General features: G+C 35.9%; 1 protein-coding gene across 4 annotated transcripts in view; it reads left to right on the top strand.

Moving 5' to 3' along the window:
* The window catches only part of NPAS3 (neuronal PAS domain protein 3), a 593,897-nt gene that overhangs the window by 475,487 nt on the left and 98,410 nt on the right, over positions 1–20,000 (top strand). The gene's annotated exons all lie outside the window — the stretch shown is intronic.

The following is a 20,000-nucleotide window of genomic DNA, read 5'->3' as shown; positions in this document are numbered from 1 at the left end:
ATTCAACCAGTTCTGAAAGCTGTTGAATTGAATTGATTGAATTGGGGTTTTCTGGAGCAGATTTACAGAATAGCTTCAAAAATCTTGATCTGCAACCTGATTCAGAAGCCACCAGAATTTATTTAAGATTCAGGAGGGTGCCGGAAAAAAAGTAATCTCTGACAAATTGTTACTCTCAAAATGAACAAACATGAGCATACATGATTTGAAAACTCCAGCTTATTTCAAAGAGACTCAGTGGATGGAAAATTTAATTATATTTAGAGTTTATTTTGCTGTGATTTAGACCAGCTAAAGCTATGGTCAGGCAAACAAATTCTCAAAAATGTATTTAAAATATTTAGAACTCGTTTTTTATGCATAAGATGACACCCTTGCAAATATGAATATAGTCTTTTTTATATAAGGTTTAACAGAACAGATACTAAACTTACTAGTTAAGGTAAAGGCATGAGGAATGACTATTGAAACTGTGAGAAGTGGAGTTTCTTCTTCCTGGAGGACTTTGAGACATTACCAGTGTGCTCTTTTATCAACCATAATAAATGGCTGCATTTAGTAGGATGTGCAAAACTCTGTTTAAATATTCAAGGTTTGAGACTGCTTCTTACTACAGCTGCTGTAGATTTCACCCACCATTCAGAAGCCAAACTCTGCCAAATAAAGAAAAGGGAAAAGAGGTTGGTGTCTAGAACTGAGAGTGAAATCTACAGCCTCAACACAATAGTGCAATGCACATCTCAGTTCTGAATCTTTGAAAAGGCTTCTTGCAGCATTTCACACACTGGATTATAAAAAAATCTGCTGGTAATGTTTAAAAATCCCATTCCATAAACAAACTGAATGCGAAGGGGTCCAGACACTTAATAGAAATATTCTGCCTTGCACACAGAAAATCTAACACGTTTAGTAGTTTTTACAGCAATAAGCTGTCTTCAAAGCTTTATTATGGAACAAAATTCCAGAAAAAATTATGTAACCTCCATACTTTTTATTATAGCCCTCATTGTGGTCTGAGGATGTGATCAACGGTCTAAATAAATAAAAACAATGGGATCTGTTAGCATCAGTGAGGAGTGCATCAGGCCCTTTAAGATCTAAACAAAACAGCTGTTGCCAAAGTGTCATCAATAACTTGAAGCATTAAAAGATAACAAGTTAGGGGGAAAAACCAAGGTCTTGTCTTAAGCATCGGAAATGTTTACATGTTTTTAACACTGTGGATTTTGAAGTTGTTGAAGTCTTTTTGCATTATGGGCTAGCAACTTTCTCCACCTTTAGAGGCAGGCTAAAATTCCATACTATTTGCATGATTCTAGAGTCTAGGATTGTTAGGAAAACACAAAGTAACTGCAAGTCTTGCAGTTATATTATGCAAGTTGCCCATCCTGCAAAGGTTCACGCAACCTCTGTAAATAATAATTCTTAAAAAAAATAAACATACAAAAGGGTTATTTAGGCAAACTCTTTTCAAAATTCCTAGATTTTATGAGAATCAAGAAATAGGACTTTAAGCACAGTTGTTCAATTTTTCCTTCTCTCTGTATACAATGTTATTTTCTCCCCTACTCGTCATGCATTATTTTCTGTTATTTGTTATTTGGCCAAGCTATTTAGTCTAGAGTTAGTACTCCCAAAGGACTTAGGCCTGATTTATGTTTCTTTTTTGAAATTATGCATCTGTATTTTTCTACCCTTAAATTGAACTGCACAACTGAAATTTTCTGCTGTGTATCTGTAGTTACACAGGGCTTTAAAATCAGCTGATTAATTCTCAAAGGTCTGTAGACACCTAACTTACTCTAGTCTTTCGAATGTTTTTATTGTTTTTATCAAATTTACTTCTATTTGATCATATATTTGGGGATTTGTGATGCACAGAGGAGTAAATATTGGCATGCTTTTATCACAAGATCTCTCAGCTACAGCTGCATAAAATAAAAACTGTAGATAGACATGAGATTTCTTCCTTTCCCTCTATATGTTACCTCATCAACTCTCATTTCATGTGCTCTTATAGACTGAAGGTCTCCATAAGATCCTGTACGATATAGGAAATAAATTACTAGAATTTCTTTTTTTTTACCTTCTGCAGTTGGTTTCTCCAGAGGGGGAGACTCAGGAGTGGGGGGTCTTGGAAACTTGAATTTCATGTTCCGTGTTCCTTTCTTTTTTTTCTTTTGTGATGTGGGAAAATCCATGGGCAAGTTTCTGACTATTTCACATGTGCAAGAAGGACTGTTCCTGGAAAATAAAACAAGTGAGAGCATAATTAAAAAACCATGTTCAGTCAGGCTTCATTAAGCAAAGGACCTCAGCCTCTCAATTTGGGCTATGGCATGTCTCTTTAAGCTGCTCAAGCAGGTTATCCAAAGCAGCAGGTCAGGGCTGCCACTAGCTAGCTACCTCTGTGTATGTGTTCATCAGAGGTGCTGGGTACAGGATGAGTTGCTCTAGAAGAGAACAAAGCTCTTGGAGAGTGGGTCATGGTCTGAACGTAGAGCAGGTGACTACGGAGAATGGAGGACATTAAAGTGTTTGGCTGTAATCTCTAAGTGCTCTTCCTGAAAATTGTTTCATGTTCTCTAGATTACTTTTCCTGTTCCAGGGGCTTACAACTTATTACCAGTGTTGAGCAAAAATTAGTAATTTTCCCTCAATGATGAACTGTGCTTTCAGACTGAAACTACAATAGCTTCCAGGTTTTCATTAGGTAAAAATTTTTTAAATTGTGAGTTTAAAACATTTTCATTATTCTAAAGTGTATCACACTTTTATGTTTGGTTTTTTCCCTCTATTTGTGCATATTGTAGGGCTTTGTGGCTGCTTGGAAGACTACACATTCTGTGGCTTGTATATGATAGATTGAGTAGTTTCTCCCAGTGTTTTGCGGGGACTTGCAAAAGTCTTCATCCTTTCTATAGTTTATGTTTCTATACATTCTAGCATGTTCACAGGCACATTGAATTTTAAATTACATTCTCAGTTTTCAATAGTAAATTAATAAATAAGATTTATTTGATATTAAGTGTTTCTCTGAGTTATTGTTTTTATTTAAAAGCTTTAAATTTTTACATTTACAAAAAGGCTATGCTCTAGTTAAGAAATATAAAAGTGCTATTGCAATGCTTTGAAACTTGAAATCTCACATTTCGTCTCATATGAAGCTCTGCCCTAACTTACACTGTCCAGCAGTCGTAAACCATCCTTTCATCTGTCAAGCTTAATTTACAGAAAATGACCAATTTATTTGTTCTGAAGTAGAAAGAAATGGTAAAGTGTTTATTTCATGCACTATAAGCAAAATATTTGTTTCTAAACAGCAAGCTTTATTCCCATCTCTCACGAAGCAAGAAAATCACATCTCTTCACCTTTCAGATTGCCTCCTTCGTATTATTCATGCTAGTCTTTTCTCACTAATTTTATGATTATAATGAGGCAATGGCATGCTGGTTAGCACAGAGTGACCTTTTAATTGAAAAGCTGTAAATTCAGTCTCAGTGGCCAACACTGGCAGAAATTTAAATAAATAAGGCTGCAAAGCCCTTACAATGGGCTGGCCTCTTGACCAGGGTGCTACCAAAGTCCTGCTCACCTGTCATCTGGCAATGCTTTGTAATTCCTTGGTGTTAACTGGCTGTCTTGTAACAAGTTAGGTTAGCATGAGACGAACAAAGAGCATGGAGTCTTTTATTGGTTAGGCAGAGGATTTTGCATTAGAATATCTTCAATATCTGATCTAATACTATACTTCATAAAACTATACTACAGCCTTTTAATCACATAAGGCTTATTGTTTAATTGCCAAATCATGATAAAAATCTGAACAGATTGATGCATGAGTAATTCTTGTTCCTTTATACAGTTTCTCTTGATCAGAGTTTTGATTTTTGTGCATTTATTATTTTAAAACACTAATAACATTGGTTTAATGAGATTTTCTTTCTGACAGGCACTTAAGATTGGTGCCCAGATACTACAATGATAAGGTCTTTTTAAGTGTTAGGTAAGATGCCTGAATTTTTGTAAGCAGCTCTGAGAAATTGTGCCACGTTCAGTGTGTCTTAGACACACCCAGTTCAGGAAATGGTCAATAGCACATTATCCTACCCACACATAAATGAATACCTCTCAGGTTCTTGACATTGGTGCTTGGCACTGTCTCACTAAAGTTCATAGCTAACAATAGCTAATGCTATATTAGTGATAACTAATAAGAATTGATAGTCTTGAATAACATAAAGCAGCTTTATGCTGTCAGTGTCATGCATCTTTATCAGGAATATATCATACAGACAATGGAAATTTTCCATATCCTTTAAAGTTTTGCATTCTGTATATTTGGTTGTTAGACAAATAGAGCAAGCTTTGCTGACTTCATTTTCATTCTTGGCAGCATGTTTTTATCATAAGGCAGATAGTCATTAATTTACAGAATCAACGCTGGGAACAGCTTTTGTGATCTCATATTAAATTTTCGCCTGAATCCGCCCCTTGGCAAAAATTACTCACATCGTTAAAAAATATTTAATTAGGCTGTAGTTTATACCCAGCTCACTAGGGAAATGTTGGAATTAATATGATTTGCATGAATTCTGTTTCTCTTTTTCTGTTAGAGATTAGTTTTGAATTCAGTTCAGAGGGTCGCTGACACTGCCAAGGACTCACAATTGTGAAGGTCAAACAGGTAGCAAATACTTCCCCTGGGTAGCTTCCCTGAAAAGACAGCTCAAAATTGCTTTTAATTATGGGTTACCTAAAAGGCCACTTGCTGTTTTTATTTTTCTACAATCTCTCAAATATTATATGGCTGGAACTTCTAGGTAGACCATCAGTTCAAGTCTAAAACAACACAAGTCATGTTTTCACTTCTTTATCTTTTCTAAAAATGTATAGCATATCAAACCCAAACAGAGTGCACACAATCAGGCATACATATGTTTAAATCTGTGTTTAAAACATTACTTTTGGTGTCTGTTCTTCTGTTGCAGTAGGGGAAACCCAAAAACTGCTTTCTTTTTCCTAAGGTTTGTAGGGGAAAAAAAAGTATATTTTGGAAGAAAAGATGTTTTCTTCATAGCAATGCATCCACTGGGTTAATTATTCTTCACAAGATAAGGTACAATGTTTAGTTATGCATTCTCTTGTTTATGATTTCAAGGGTTAGAAAAAACCCTGGGGATCCACATTCCTGTGCTTTTTAAAAAGAGAATTTAATGGAAACTTTAATTAATAATCTAATCAATCAATTAATCTCTGTTACAAAAATGTTGAAATCTAATTCTCCTTCACAGCTCTATCTATGCAGGGAGAAATGACTGCCCACTTATCAGGATGATGGGGAACCATTACAGACACAAAGAAAAAGTGAAACTGTAATAGTTTTGTGAAGCTGACACAGATAATATGCTAAGAATGTACTCTTGGATTTGGAACAGATCACAATGTGTCAGTATGGTGAGCTGTTGTGCAGTTCATTTCAGAAGTTCATTTTTTTCTTTAGCATATAAGAATGTAAGACCAGTCCCTATATAGTTAGGAGTTAATCTGTTTGCTTTGTGAAAACCCTGGCAATTATGACCTATTAGTAGTCAAAAAATCCTCTTACTAGTGAGCATCAGGTAGTACTGACTTTTGCTTGAGTTCAGAAAATGTAAACAATCTTCTTTATGAAATATGTGCAGACCACACCATGCTGTTGACTAGTTTAATGTTGATAAATAAATATTTATATACCAAGTGATTTATATAGGGCTTCTATCAGTGCTGCAAAGGTGAGAGTCCATTTGACCCTTATTTTTAGTACTGTGAGTCAATCCAAACTCTCTGGAGCCTGGAAACCTGCCAGAGGTGCTTGCAGTACTGATGGCAATTTAATTGATAACAATGCAGATGATTCTTTCATACTCAAACTCATCTCCATAGCAGACTCTGAGTATTTGTGTCTGAATGCTTCAAAATTCTTTAAAAAATCCATTGAGAGGCTTACATGTAGGAAAGAGAATTAAGTCGTACGTAGGCATGCACAGGTGTTGTACAGCTTCTGTCACCAAGCTTCTACTTTCTTTTGAAAAGTCAGTTCAATGTGTAAAAACACTTACAGGAGAATTTAGCAGAGAAGTATAAAAATGTAAACCAGCTTTGAAAAAGGAAATAGGAAATTTGTATATCCTTAGCAATGTATTTAATCTTTTGGGCTATATACCATGCACTCCAGTCAATGCAATCTGTACTTCTAAACTCCCGTAAAGTCTGAAATGTAAGAATTTTATTACATTTTGAGTATAGACTGTAGACATAGGAAAATGTGGTTTATGGCAGTTTTTGGGCTGCAAAAGCCTAATTAGATATTTATATTGAGATCTCATTTAGCTTGCTTTAGTTCTTTCCTACGGTAAGAGAAAAGGCAAGAAACAAAACGTCATACTGAACTATCATTGAGCATCATTCCCTTTCTCTTACTTTCAGTGATTTACCATTTCTTTACTTTTTTCTTTTTATCTTTGGCATATTCATTTTCCATCCTTTCCCAAGATGCAAATCCTGATGGCTTGAAATTACACTCTTTTTGGCAAGGAAAGGCCACAGCTTTATTTGCAGCACAAATTGGTCCAAATACACTAGTATTAATTGTGCACACTATATACAAAAATAATAGCTTACATTGCCAGCAGGCAGAATTTCCAGTCAGTGATTATAACGTTCTTTTCCAGCTGAAGAGCTTTGAAATTCTTGCCTGTCAGTGAAAAACTGACCATTCTGATCCATAAAAGTGGCATTGCTCTAAAGAAGGCACCCCAGAATTTCTCACCCAAAATTGTAGCGACTGAAAAAAATCAATTATATTCATTTGCCTGCATCCTTATGCTATCCTTCTGCTCTTTTACCTTTTTCTCCCTTCTGTTCCTCACATAAGCCTCATTATCCCTTGCTGTATTCAGGGGCCATCAGTCCATAAAAGCACCATTCTGGCTGCATGTTATATAGAACACGCATATTACACACCCATGTATGATTTAAAACAACTTAAAATAAAATGCTATCATAATGCTGAATGGAGGCTTAGGAAGTGCAAGTCAAGCACAGAAGGTTCCAGGTTGTGGTACACCATCTGGAATTCAGCAGCAAGGCAACACCACATAGTTTCCCAAGCAGGTATTACAAGCACGGCTTGTAACAGAACATCTGAGGTTTAAGATGCTGTCATACCTAAAATATAACAAACCATTTTTAATGTAATTTTGTTCTTGAATGAGATGGTTCCATGAATAGCAGAGACTACTATTAACTATGTTCAACTAGAGTATTAGTTACACCTCAGGAAAAAGGTCTTGGAGTCACTATGGATAGTTCTCTGAAATTGTCAACTGAATGTGCACAAGTAGCCCAAATGTTGAACATCATGAGAAAGAATATTGAGGATATCATAAAGTGCACTCAAGGTCTGACATTATTTCTTTGCCAAGGCAGCTGTAAAGAGAAGTGTTGGAGAATTTCTTAATTATTGGTATGTTAGGTACCTGGAGCCTTTCCCTCCTATGCAATTTTTATAGGACTGCATGGTGATGGCTAGCAAGACATACCAGATCTTGGACATTTCCAGATCATAGCCTTACCAGACACATAACATCTGAATCCTGACAATCACAAAAGCCTCTCTTGCTCTTTTTTCCTTCTCCCTCTCTTTGTTCTGTGTTCTTATACAATACCCATGGAATCAACTGCATATTCAGAATGGGAGCAGTACAAGATAGACACTGGACCCTGACAGAGCTCATGTGCTGCCAGAACAGCAGGACTGTACAAAGAAGTAACAAAAGGACCCTCACTGTGATTTGTTGCGTAAGATAGATGCTGACATGCATTAGCTGTGGGAGATAAATAGAAATTAAAACAAGGAAACCATCTAATATAAAAAATTAAAAAAAAAAATTAATAAGAGAATGGGAAAAGCCTAAAATATATGCTTACTTGGTAAAAATGCTTGAAAGTGGGGACCATATTTTTTGTGTTTTACTCTACAGTGGAATCCCAAAAGTAACTCACAAATATATGGCAAACTTTAATTGGATGTATTTCTAGGAAAAATCTGCTTTCAAAACTAAGGTTTGTGGTCATATACCTTGAAAGATAAAGATTGTTCAGAGTCTAAAACTAATATAGCTTTCCTGTTTAACTGGTTTTTAGTTAGTAGGTATTGTGAGTGATGCTGGAGGGAGAACTGAACTTAATGTGTTGGCCTCATTATCTTGCTGCCATCCACTGTTGCTCCACTCCGTAGATGTATCATTCAAAAGTCAAGGAACTCTTCTGTTCTAAATAGTGAGTTACATTATTAAATTAATTAAATGAAAGAGAAATCATATGAGTAAATGTTCACAGTCACTTAAACCCATTAAAATCAATGCAGTGTCTAGGTGTAAGTTCACCTCAAAAACACACTTGGTCACTTGCAATAGATATAGGCACTCAAGAAGCAGTAAAGTCTAACAGAGCATTCAAAAAGACACTCGTACAAGGATCTTCAATAAACACGTGTAGCTTTATGCAGTTATTAGCTATGGGAAGAATTCCACAGTGTGAAGAACTGGAATTCTTTTCCTGGGGTAGGAAAGTTATATTTTCACTAAATATCTGAGTTACATGGCCAAGGTGTAGCTAGTGAGTCAGTTTACAGACTATCTTTTAGCAAAGAATATATTTTGCTTTTCTTCCTTTATTGGACTTATTCTCTGCATTGTATTTGTCATTCTCCCTCAGAAACACCACTTCCTTCCTTGTTTTCTGCACTTCTCAGTGGTCAGATCTCTGATTTCTCTCTCTATCTCCTCTATTAGCTCTTAGTTTCCCTCTGTTCTCCTAATGTTTCTCTGACTTCAGCCCTATTTTCACCATTTACCTCTCATTTCTGCCAAAAATTTCCATCAGCCTCTATGATTCTGAGTCTTGGATTTATTTTTTTTTCTCTTGCTTCTGTCATTGTTACTGACCCTTGCAGTTGTGTTTCAAACACCTCCTTCATTTCTTGGCCATATCTCTGTCGAAGTAGAAGTGAACTTTTGGCCTACTGTTTCCTAAATGTATTAGGTGTTGCAGCATTTAAGATACAAAAAATAGCACTGAGGTCTAAAGGTGTTTTTTATCTTCAGAACCTGTGGCTCTTTGCAGTCCATGTGCATCTCTCAGCCCACAAAACTTCCTCCTTCCTTTCTGCTCTTCAGTAGTGCCAAGTACTGCTAAAGTACATCCATAAACATATCTTAACCATTCTTCTTTCTCTCTCAACTTAAAATTGACTGTCATCCTGTTATCCAGATTTACTATCATGTTTACCTCTCCATGCCTTCCATAACAGCCTGTATACACAGCCATCCAAAATTTGTCTATTCATCTCTATCATTTTCTTAATCATTTGGTTACCTGCAGTTCTGTAATCTTCCCCTCTTCCTCCAACCTCAGTCTCACTTTTTGCTTCAATCTGAGTAAACTGTGACTGTTATGATTTTTTCTTACATGCCTGTAAGTATCCCAAAATTTTTATTTTTCTGACAACTCTGCTTCACAGATTCTCAGATTGCAATGTCTCAGATTGCCTCAATTTCCTTCACTGATTTTGGCTTTCTGGTGCTTCTCATGCTGCCTCCAGTTCTTGGCAGATGCTGTACCTCTCATCTGTTAACTCTAGCATCCCTTACTTTTTTTTTCAGACTGTTTCTCTCTTAGGTTAAAATGCTAATGTTACCCATACTCTTCCACTCAGAAAGTTCTTTTTTCTTGAATACTGGGAATTTTTTTTCTTACCTGGACTCAGTTATAACTTCAATACTAAGACTCGTTTTTACTGTAACATTTATTGTATGTGCAGCATTGCATAAATTATTAATAAATAAATCTAAAATTTTAAGAGGAAGTATTTGGAGAAAAAAAAGGTGTGGAAAGACCATAGTAGTGTACTTCATCTAAGTACAATGTCATCCTACAAATTCTATATAAATTCTTCTTTTCTTGTTAAAGAAGCAAAAACCTACATAGGTATGTGCTGCCTTTATCAAATCCACAGACCATGTTTGAGAGAGCTTAGATGGGACATTTAGAAGTCTGTGACAGGACAGTAGTCTTCTATTGCTTTCTTCTAAGTCAAAAAAATAGATTCCTGTGACTGTGAATGTTGAACAAGCACGGAAATGCTGAATGAAGCTAGAATATAAATAATTTTAAATTGGTATGTTTATTTCAGAAAAATTTGATGTGATCTCTCATTTGGAGGGCAGTGCAAGCAATATCTACTTGAACAAATTTTATGCAGCATGAAGATGTGTGGTGGGTTAATTCTAAAGAACATGCATCTCTAAAGGTCTTCACAATATTTCAAGCATTTGTATTTTTTTTTCTTCTCTTAACATGCCTGAAATGGAAATTCATCTGTGAATGGTGGTTTTTATTCGTGTTTTCACGGAAGCACATTTGCATGCCCTAGAAAAGAATCAATATTATGAATGAGAACTCTCCCCAAAAGTCTTTAATTATATGTCTGTGTATCAATATGTAATACTTTGTTTCCCCAGATTTTTTCTTCTTTTAGCTGACACAGGCAGACTTTAAAAGGAGTAAAATCAGCAGTGTAACAATGAAATGCATACAAACTTGTTAAATGTGATGGCAAAATAAAAAGCTTCAGTCAGTATGATCAGTTAGAAGAAAAAAAAAGATAGCCAGCAAACTGTCTATCATGTGATGAAATTTGACAGTAGGGATTATGGCTTTGATGGACCAGAACAGCTAATAGAAGAAGCTGACATTTTTGAAACCCTGCTAATTAAGGGTTCCTTCCTTAATATTAAAATAAAGTCTTTGTCTGGGTTTTATGGTTGGAGAATCAGGTGTTTTCATTAATATATGCCAGTCAGTCTTAATAAGCTTGGAGGGCAGAGGAAGTTATTATTGAGTGACCTTCTACAAAATAAGCATGTTGCTAAGGGCTCTAACCCTGCCCTGTTCAGACTGATGAATCTCATTTCCAATGCAAAAGCTTCACAAGAAATCCAAGTATTCTCTGTGCAATCACAGAAAATAATCCTTGTGTCTCTTGTAATGTCCAGAATTGCCACTTACTATACTACTACTGTACAATGAATATTACAATACACATTATTTTTCTAGCACAATTGTCTACATTTCTGAATGGCCAAGAATACAAAAACTTATTGTCCAGACACTTGTATTGAAAAGTCAGCTCATTTTAATACTTCTCAAATAGTCATCTACCCTGTTCATGAATTATAATGCACAGAATACATCTGACAATACTAGCTTTGAAAAAGAGATATGCCTGTATTATTACATATTCATTTTCAAATAGATTTTCAACAGATTTTAAACCATTCATTGAAATTCATTGAGATGATAAATTCACAGTTGGATTTTGATTGACTCTTAATCTAATTTTACATTTGATAAGTTTTCTTCTTTTTTTTAGTAGTAATTTTGATTTGAAGTAGATTTTTCAAGCTAAGTGAAAGGGTGTGGTAAGTAACTAGTTGTCAGCATATATTTGCTGATAGAAATTAGAAAATGAGATATGGAACCAGATTAATTAAGTGAAGCAATGTAGCTATCAGGGATGTGCCTCACACCAACTCTGTGTGGACTGGGCCATTTCTAGCACCCCTAGACTTTCTGCAGATATTTACTAATGCTTTGTTGCTTTTAGCTTTCCTCGCTTTTTTCTCACTGGGTCAAGTCAGTTCTCTAAATGGTCTGTGAGATACTGCACACATAATAGAGTGGATAATGGATGAAATTTGAAGCCACACATGCCGTTGGCTGACACTGTGCTGATAAAATAATATGGCTGCCAAGTAGAAATGTCAGAGCTGGGAGAATATACATGCTCCCAGGTCATTGTGTGAATCTCTAAAAGTTGAGCATTTAATAGGAAGCAATCAACTGTGTCATATTGCAGATCTCCATTCTTTAATTGAAGATGGATGTACTGTTTTCTTATCCAACCAAACGAAGCTATCGCAATCTGTAAAGTACTTGATAAAACTTATTCCAAAAGTTTGGAATATCAGGTTTATTTCTTTCTTTATTTACATTGATGATGAGGCTAAATCTTAAATTGGCCTCAGAAATCAATCACTTGAACGGAAGTGAATATACATACTCTTGGATAATTCTTACTCTTATTTATTGTTACATACATAAATACATTTTAAACTAGTGAGACAGTTCAAACCAGAATGCAAAAAATGACAAAACTGAGGCCCATGTATTTAATTTCAATCTAGATATTTTCTTCCCAGGGCATTTTTGATACATCACTACATGAACATAAAATTAATAATAAAACAATTAATGCCCTGCAAAATCCATCCCATTATGAAGACCCACTATCCACTGCAATGTTTGAGTTATTTCTGAATGCCTAATAGATGTCGTGTTTGAATACAAGTAGTCCAGTTAGTCTATAGACTGCTTTGAATATGAAAGGATCTCTTTATTCTGTTCCAATAAAGTCAAAGCCATCTATGCACCTTGGACTATCTGTATCTCTACTTGATTTATGTATTTTAAGTTTGAGATTTGGGCTATTTACCCCTTGAGCATTTTTTTCCTTCAAACAAAAGTAACTTTATTTATCTCCATATTTAACCTTGATCCTATTCAATTTGGAAAAGTACTAAGTGCAGCATTTTTCTTACAATGTGTAAAACTGATCAAATGAAAACCCCCACAATTGTGTGGATGGTGTTATTTGTTTATTTTCTGGCGGGTTTTTGTTTGGGTTTTTGGTTTAGTTAGGTTTTTTAAGAGAAACTTGTGGCTGTGGCTGCTGGAGGTCAAGGAGGTAGTTGAAGTGTGATCAGTGATTTCCACTCTGTCTCTGGACGGATATGAATAGAGAGAAGACGGTCCATATGGTACTTAGCATCTCACTGGCAGCTCCAAACCACAGGAACAAAACATTAGATCTACCCTAGGAATGCCTCTTTTAGGTATAGTGTTGGGGTACCTGATATACTGCTACTCTGTAGCCATTTCTGTTCTTTTAGTATTTGAAGTAATGCAAAAAAACCCTACTTTCTCACTGCATACAATAGTTTAGTACTCCAGCACTTACTGCTAAAATTTCTGGTTGAAAGCCACTGATTTCTGATAATAAAACTTCTGTAGACATCAATATATGTAAGAACTAACACCCAGAGAGAAATATTCTATTCTCATCCTTGTTGGCATTGTGTTGCTAAATAGTATGACGAGAGTTTTCTTACAGTCTCAGCAGTATTTTATGCAGTACCTGCTGTGACTCACCTAAGAGCCAATATTAGTGTGCTCATTCACCAAAAAAGTAAGAGTAAAGCAGAAATGGTACCCTTATGCAGAAATCAATATTCATAAATAAAACAGCCAAAGTCACTGTACTCAAATACTGTAAATGCTATGTTTTTTACTGTAAATGTAATTGAAACAAGATCCTTCATTTTGCTGCTGGAAAACAAATGGAGTACTAAGCTAGATTTACGCCTTCTTCAAGAATAATGGATTTTTTGTGCAGGAAGAAGGAAATTTATTCCACAGCAGAAGCTAACAGGTGATCTCCACTACCAAATATTGTGACTGTATCTGAGGACAAGAAACATAATGAGAAAAGGATACTCCAGGATGTTTGAAAAAGGCTCACTGACTGCTGAGAATGGGCTAATACTGTAGTAAGTCTGGTATCAAGTTTGAAATCCGTTATAACATCAGTGTGCCTTGCCAAAGTGAAGTGCCAAAACAAGGGTCATTAAATGTTAATGTCAGTTTTCATGATGTAATGTTAATGTTGTGATTGGAAGGAGTGGCATACGAGTTGCAAGGTTCATCCTTAGTGTGGGAGGATACAGGATACCCAGAGGACACCCCAATATACTCCATTCCATTAGTCATATAGATGTACAAGTACTCACAGAATGGAACATTTCAGACCCAGGACAAATGTAAACCAATTGAAAGCTTTAAAAAGACACAACCCAGCATTTTTCTGCAATATGTTTAGGGTCTAGATATGTGGCTAATGGCTAATTTAACATAGAAGGAATACCACAAAAGCAGCTGTAGACACCAAAACCATCAGCATGTCCCCCTCCACCAACAAATTTGTGAATCCTGAAATAATCTGACTGTGGAAAGTATTACTCTAAGTGATCAATATGACTAATCACTTTTAAGAGGAAGGCAATTATTTGGAGACGGTATCTGTCTGCATCATGTATAACTCTTGCCTTTCTCTGCAACTTCCTGCTTTGCTTTTCTATGTGCTCCTATTTTCCTGTCTTCCTCACAGTTTATAAAACTGAAGCTAAATATCTTGGCAGCTATGTTTTGCTCTCACCTTTCAGCTCCTAAATCTGAATGTAGTAATGTAAGGGTTCTGTATCTTACAAACTTGAAATGACTTCCAGTTCTGAGTAGCAATAAAAACAGATGGAATTTTCCAGAGGGACACAAAAAGAGACTAAAGGAAAGGGAGAGAATTTGGAGATGGAAGTAGAGAAGACCTATGACTGCCTTGAGAAAGAGACGGGCTGGCTTGAATCATTTAAACAAAGGAGAGGTTCTGGGGATATTTTCCACAGTCTTTATGGAAAAGTGAATGAGAAATCTCTCCTCTTTTCCGAAGAGTAGAATATTTTCTTTTGTTACTCAATTTTGTAAAATGCAAATATGTTTTAGAAAAAGTTTGAGAGGTGTGAAATTTGATCTTTGAGCCAGTACCCCAATTTCCTACTATATACCTGGTCAAATGCATTCTGATAAAGTCTTAAAGGCAGAAGTCAGAGGAGTGAGTTAATTTAGAGGCTCCCTTCCACACCACCGTGGTCTTGGTCAGGATTCAGACTGCAAGTTTCTTAGTCCATTGGAAGGGCTCCTGTCCCTGTCTGGCTGGCACAGGGTCATAGAGGCTTGTACAAAGACTTTTAATTCTTTCATTCTTAGGTTATATAGCGTTACAGAGAACTGCCATGGGCAATCTCTGTACAAGATGAAGAGAAAATAAAACCAAAGGTATGAGAGAAAATGGGACCTGAGTTGAGCAAAAGCAGGTGTCCAAAGATGCCTGTTTAATACCCGGTGCTAGTGTTAGCTGCCTTGAATATACTTGCTCCTGACAGAGTAGGTGCCACTTGGTATCAGCTGCAGAAGGCTACAAGCCCCCCACCCTGTCCCAACAGGAAAACTCTCTAGCTGATAGCTGCCTAACATAAAGGTATTAAGGATTTTATATCCATGGCAAAATTTTCCAAAGAGCTGTCTCAGGCTGAGCATCCAGAATCAAAGGCTGCTTTTGAAAAGTTGACCCTGGCCTTTGGGGAGACACTGCAAAGACTTTACTCGTTTCCTGAAAGGGTAATTTGAATCTCGTTCTATATTCCCACATTGAATTAAATTGAAAGTGCCTCCACTGATATCAACAGTTTAATGAAAACTGCTGTTATTTCATGGAATTTTTTTTTTGTAACCTAAGCTAAATGAGTTACATACTGCTGTGTGTATATACACATGTGTACAGTAATTGAAAGTCTTTTTTTATTCTATTTGATTCAGTATTGAAGATAAGTTTTTCTTTCTCCTCTTTCTACTAGTATACACATAACTTTATCCAGAAGGTTTTTCAGTTTCTGTCCTTGAGATATGTGAATTAAAATTGAAAGTAGGATGGGTTGGGAAAGAACATAGCATTTCTGCCCAAGCAGTTCAATATTCAGAAGTCTTGTGATCTGTAAAAGTTATGAAGAGAGAGGTATCATACCCATTAGTCCAGAGGAAAACCAATTTTAATGTTGATACCACATTACATTGTATTTCACTTTCTTCTTGATATATTATTTTATAAATTGTAGTACAGTGTGGTGATTTTCATATTGTGTTTCATATTTCATCTCTAATCTTTTGTGTTGGGCTACATGAAGCTTAGTGTCTCAAGAAACATGAAATAATGAGAAAATTAATAATTTAAATGCTTATTTAACTATCTGCAGTTGGTGTGTTAATCCTAATATAGAAAATTCATTATGGCATCGATATATTACTGCTTTTTTCTATTACTGAGCTATTTGTAACCATATTTCACCTTAAAAATATTTAATAAATCACTCTTTAATCATTAAGGAATTTGAAGTGCACTGTTCATTTCCACAAAGTACTGTTTAATCCATTTGATCAAATGAGATTTACTAGCACTAACTTTTGTTGTTGTCTAACCACAGACTGCATTGCTCAGTAAGGAAGAATAGCAAAGGCTATTGATATGTCTGTTGAAAAAGAGAAATTCCTCCTTGTTTCCCAGGAATCGCATCCTCCCAAGATTCTGATTTTGAAAAGTCACCTGAACTTTAGAACAGTTCTGCTATTCACTAAACAGTGAAATTGCCAAATATGAAGTGCCAGTGTCTTAGATATTTTTATAACTTCCAGAATTTTATGGCATAACAGTGACTTCTTTAAAATGTTAAGTCCTCTGAGATTTTTGGAAATGGCTTTAAAAATATATGCTGAAAAAGAAAAGAAAAAAAAATGTGCTAACCCATTTTTCTGCTAAAGAATCTTCAGTTTCCTGTTGCTGTGAGCAGATACAGAGGTTCACACTCTATAGTCACTTCATTAGTAACAATCTGCAGCAATTCTTTTGAAGTCAGTACAGTTAACCAGCTGTAAAACCAATGTTACTGAAATAAAATCCAGACCTACAATTGCTGTACTTTTCACCATGTACCACACTCATTTCTTGTGCTTCTTTTGGATTCTCACTATTGTTCATAGTAAAACAGTAGTATCTCAGATACTTCAGTGGTAACAACTGGTAAATTTATGTTCTTTATAGTGATGACCACAGTGACTGAAGAGTGGCAAATGCAGTCAGCATGCAGGACTCACCTTGCTCAGAGACATGCATGGCATGAGACCTTTTGGCAGCTACCACAGTACCCATTCCTCTAGAGCATATTGCATGCATTCTATACATTTTCAGTTCAGTTAGAAAAGAAGGCTTTTTCTACCAATCAGGGCAGTGTATGAAAATAATTCCATCTCTCCATGCTGCATGCATCATGATTATGGATGTGCTGAAGCAACAATAATCAATCTCAGTTAACTGGGCAACCTTGTCACTTGCTGCTCTTAGTCATGCAAAGTGTTGTACAAAGAAGCAGAAGCAATGCAGCTTGATTTTCATGGAGGTATTATTGTACATGAGGTACCGAGAGGTTGTACATTATGATAGGAGCACAAGCTGCTCAGCGCTGTTCATTTTGCTGTGTTTTTAAAAATGATTATGGAAGTAAAGTAGAAGCTGTGTGGCTGCACTGCCAGCCAGAGTACTTGGGCTTTTCTCTGACTTTCTTACACCCATCAAAGCAACTTGCAGAGGTGGCATTATCAGACTTTTTTTTACTCCCAATGAACTATTTTCTTTTTGTGGAGATTAGTTTAAAATGACCCAGTGCATATCCTATAAATTTTACTTCTCTGTTAGTGGTAAGTGGCAGCTGGCAGCAGAACAGTTCAAAGGTGCATGAGATCATCCATATTAAATAAAACAACCAAACATTCATTTGCATCCCATTTACCTTGAGGAAAGTGCAGCACACATTTAACATCAGACAATACTTAGTGTTTTGTTGGGCTGTAAGGCCCTGAAAAGGCTGCTCTCCCAGCAGCAAATGGAAGCCTAAAACTCAGTTAGTTTCCAGTGAGAAAAAGGAATTAATTTGAAGGGTGAAAATCCTACATGCACCATGTGACAAAGATTTTGTTACATTCAGAGCTGTAAATCTCAAGAAGAGTAGCTTGGCTAATGAGAAGACCTGAACTGTGCAATTATATAGAATCTTCTGAAGGTCTAGTATTTCCTTTTAGAGCCTGTAACTTTTAGGCTACAGGCTGAAATGAAGTATGCTATTAAACTGCTGCTTATGGGTAATATGTTGTTCATGGTTTCTCTCGATTTTTGTCATCTGAGGCTGAAATTATTTTCTTAGGGATTTCTGTTGTTATTACCGCACTAGTCCATAGTATAACTAGGTCATAGTATAATTTTGAATGTTCTCAATTTCAGCTAAAGATTGGAAGAAATAATAAATTAGATCACAGCTCTTCTTATAACCTTATGCATAGAAGGAAAGTATAATTGCTTTATTTGTGATCTTTCATGTTCACAGCACTGCTGTAGTTAACCTGTCCGTAAGCTAACAAACAGATTTATTTGCAGTATCTTGTAACAAAAATGAATAAATGGATAATGACAATGTTATTCAGAAAAATAAATTCTCTTTTTTTTTTTTTTAGTTTATTCTTAGAGAATGTATGCAAAATTCCAAATAGAACATCTAGAATTCTGTTCGCATGGGCTCGGTAACAGTGTTCATAAACCTTGCCATTGCTTCTTATTTAACAGATAGTGTGCTGGAATTTCCCTTAATTCCTTGACCATTAGCTTCTCAGATCAGAGTCTCTTGGTTGCTTCCTGAAGACAAGGAAAGATAGCCAAGGTCTCTGTCTGATAAATGTCCTGCCCTATAAAGCCCATATTTTTCTGTGTTTCTTCTATTAAAGCAATTTCTTCCTGTGCATATTACTCTCAGTCCATTTCTGCTCAGGCTGCCCTTGAACCATAGCTGTTTTCTGGGGAGGTGGGAGCAGGTGGATGTGGAGTGGAGAGGACTGAAGCAAAACTCTGGTTGTCACGATGCCTTTCCTGCCTCAAACATTTTGTGTTAATCATTTTGTAAGTAGCATGTTCTGGGATAGTTTGTCTTGTTTCCATTCACTATGGGATCTGTGATTACTTCTATTGAAATGAGTACTTAGACTTCATAGTTTAATGCAGTTAACAATACAGCTGTGGAATGAAAGGTATATTGAAGAATTTCGAAAGAGGAGTTGTGACTGAAATACAGTAGTGAAAAGCTGACAGATAGAGTTTATCAAAGTGCTGCAGTTTACCCTCACACAGAGAGAGAGTGGCTGCTTTTATATTCGCTAATCCCCAAATAACCGCCAAGAAATATTAAAATACACATTCTATTAGTTTCATTTAATTTCTTAATTGCTCAAATTCAGTTTACCAATTTATTGCTGTGTGAAATGCTTAGAGGCGATGCGTACATTAAAGGGATTATTTACATGTAATCCCTCCCTCCCAAAGGATACAAACTGATCATTTATGAATCCTGATTTACGCTCTGTAACAATACCAGATGAATGAAATAGTTACTGCAGATTGATGTAGCTCCTGAAAGCGCAATACAGCGTGGAGTGTGATTTAGTACTAAAACTGAACTATCTTGTTTTCACTGATGATTTTTGTAAAGGTGTGTGAATTTAGAATGAACCAAACTAAAACTACTTGCTGCAACTGAGCTATTTATTTTCTGAGAATATATGCAACCGAAACATTAACCTTGGGGAAAAGTCTATTTTAAAATGTAGCCCATGTTCTATTTGGGATGTGGATTATTTTCAGCTAGGGTTATGATTTTACAGGAAAGAGATTTATAATTAGTTTTAACATAATTGGCAGGGATTTACCATTGAGATGCAGCTTGTTCCCTGCCTGTGGATATCACTGTTGGTATCTGTTTGCCAGCCAAAAGCTGTGAAAACAAGATGTAATAAGAGAAAGGAGAAATCAGAAACCTTACCCATAGTGAACAAAAAGGAGTAAAATTTTGAAAAATCTTTAGGTACATTATATAAAAGGAAATGTCTTTAACCTGCACTCTACTCATTCCACACCTTTGCAGAGTGACGAAAACTACCTGCAGTTTAAAAGGAGGTATTTGCTTATCCTGTCCGTGTTATCCCCAGCCCTTCTCTTTGGCCAGACATAACCTGTTGTATTAGAAATGCTCACATTCTGAAAGTATGGCCATCTGTGCCAGCAGTAAGTAACAGTGAGACTTAAGAGAGTCTGCAAAAGCCATAGGCACTCTGGCTCAAAAATCAAACATCTGAA

Source organism: Agelaius tricolor, unplaced genomic scaffold, assembly GCF_023055355.1.
Source record: "Agelaius tricolor isolate 1412-34295 unplaced genomic scaffold, bAgeTri1.0.p SCAF_5, whole genome shotgun sequence".
In the NCBI taxonomy this organism is placed as follows: domain Eukaryota; kingdom Metazoa; phylum Chordata; class Aves; order Passeriformes; family Icteridae; genus Agelaius; species Agelaius tricolor.
The sequence above is the reverse complement of the archived record's forward strand: the minus strand, read 5'-3'. Positions and strand labels throughout refer to the sequence as shown.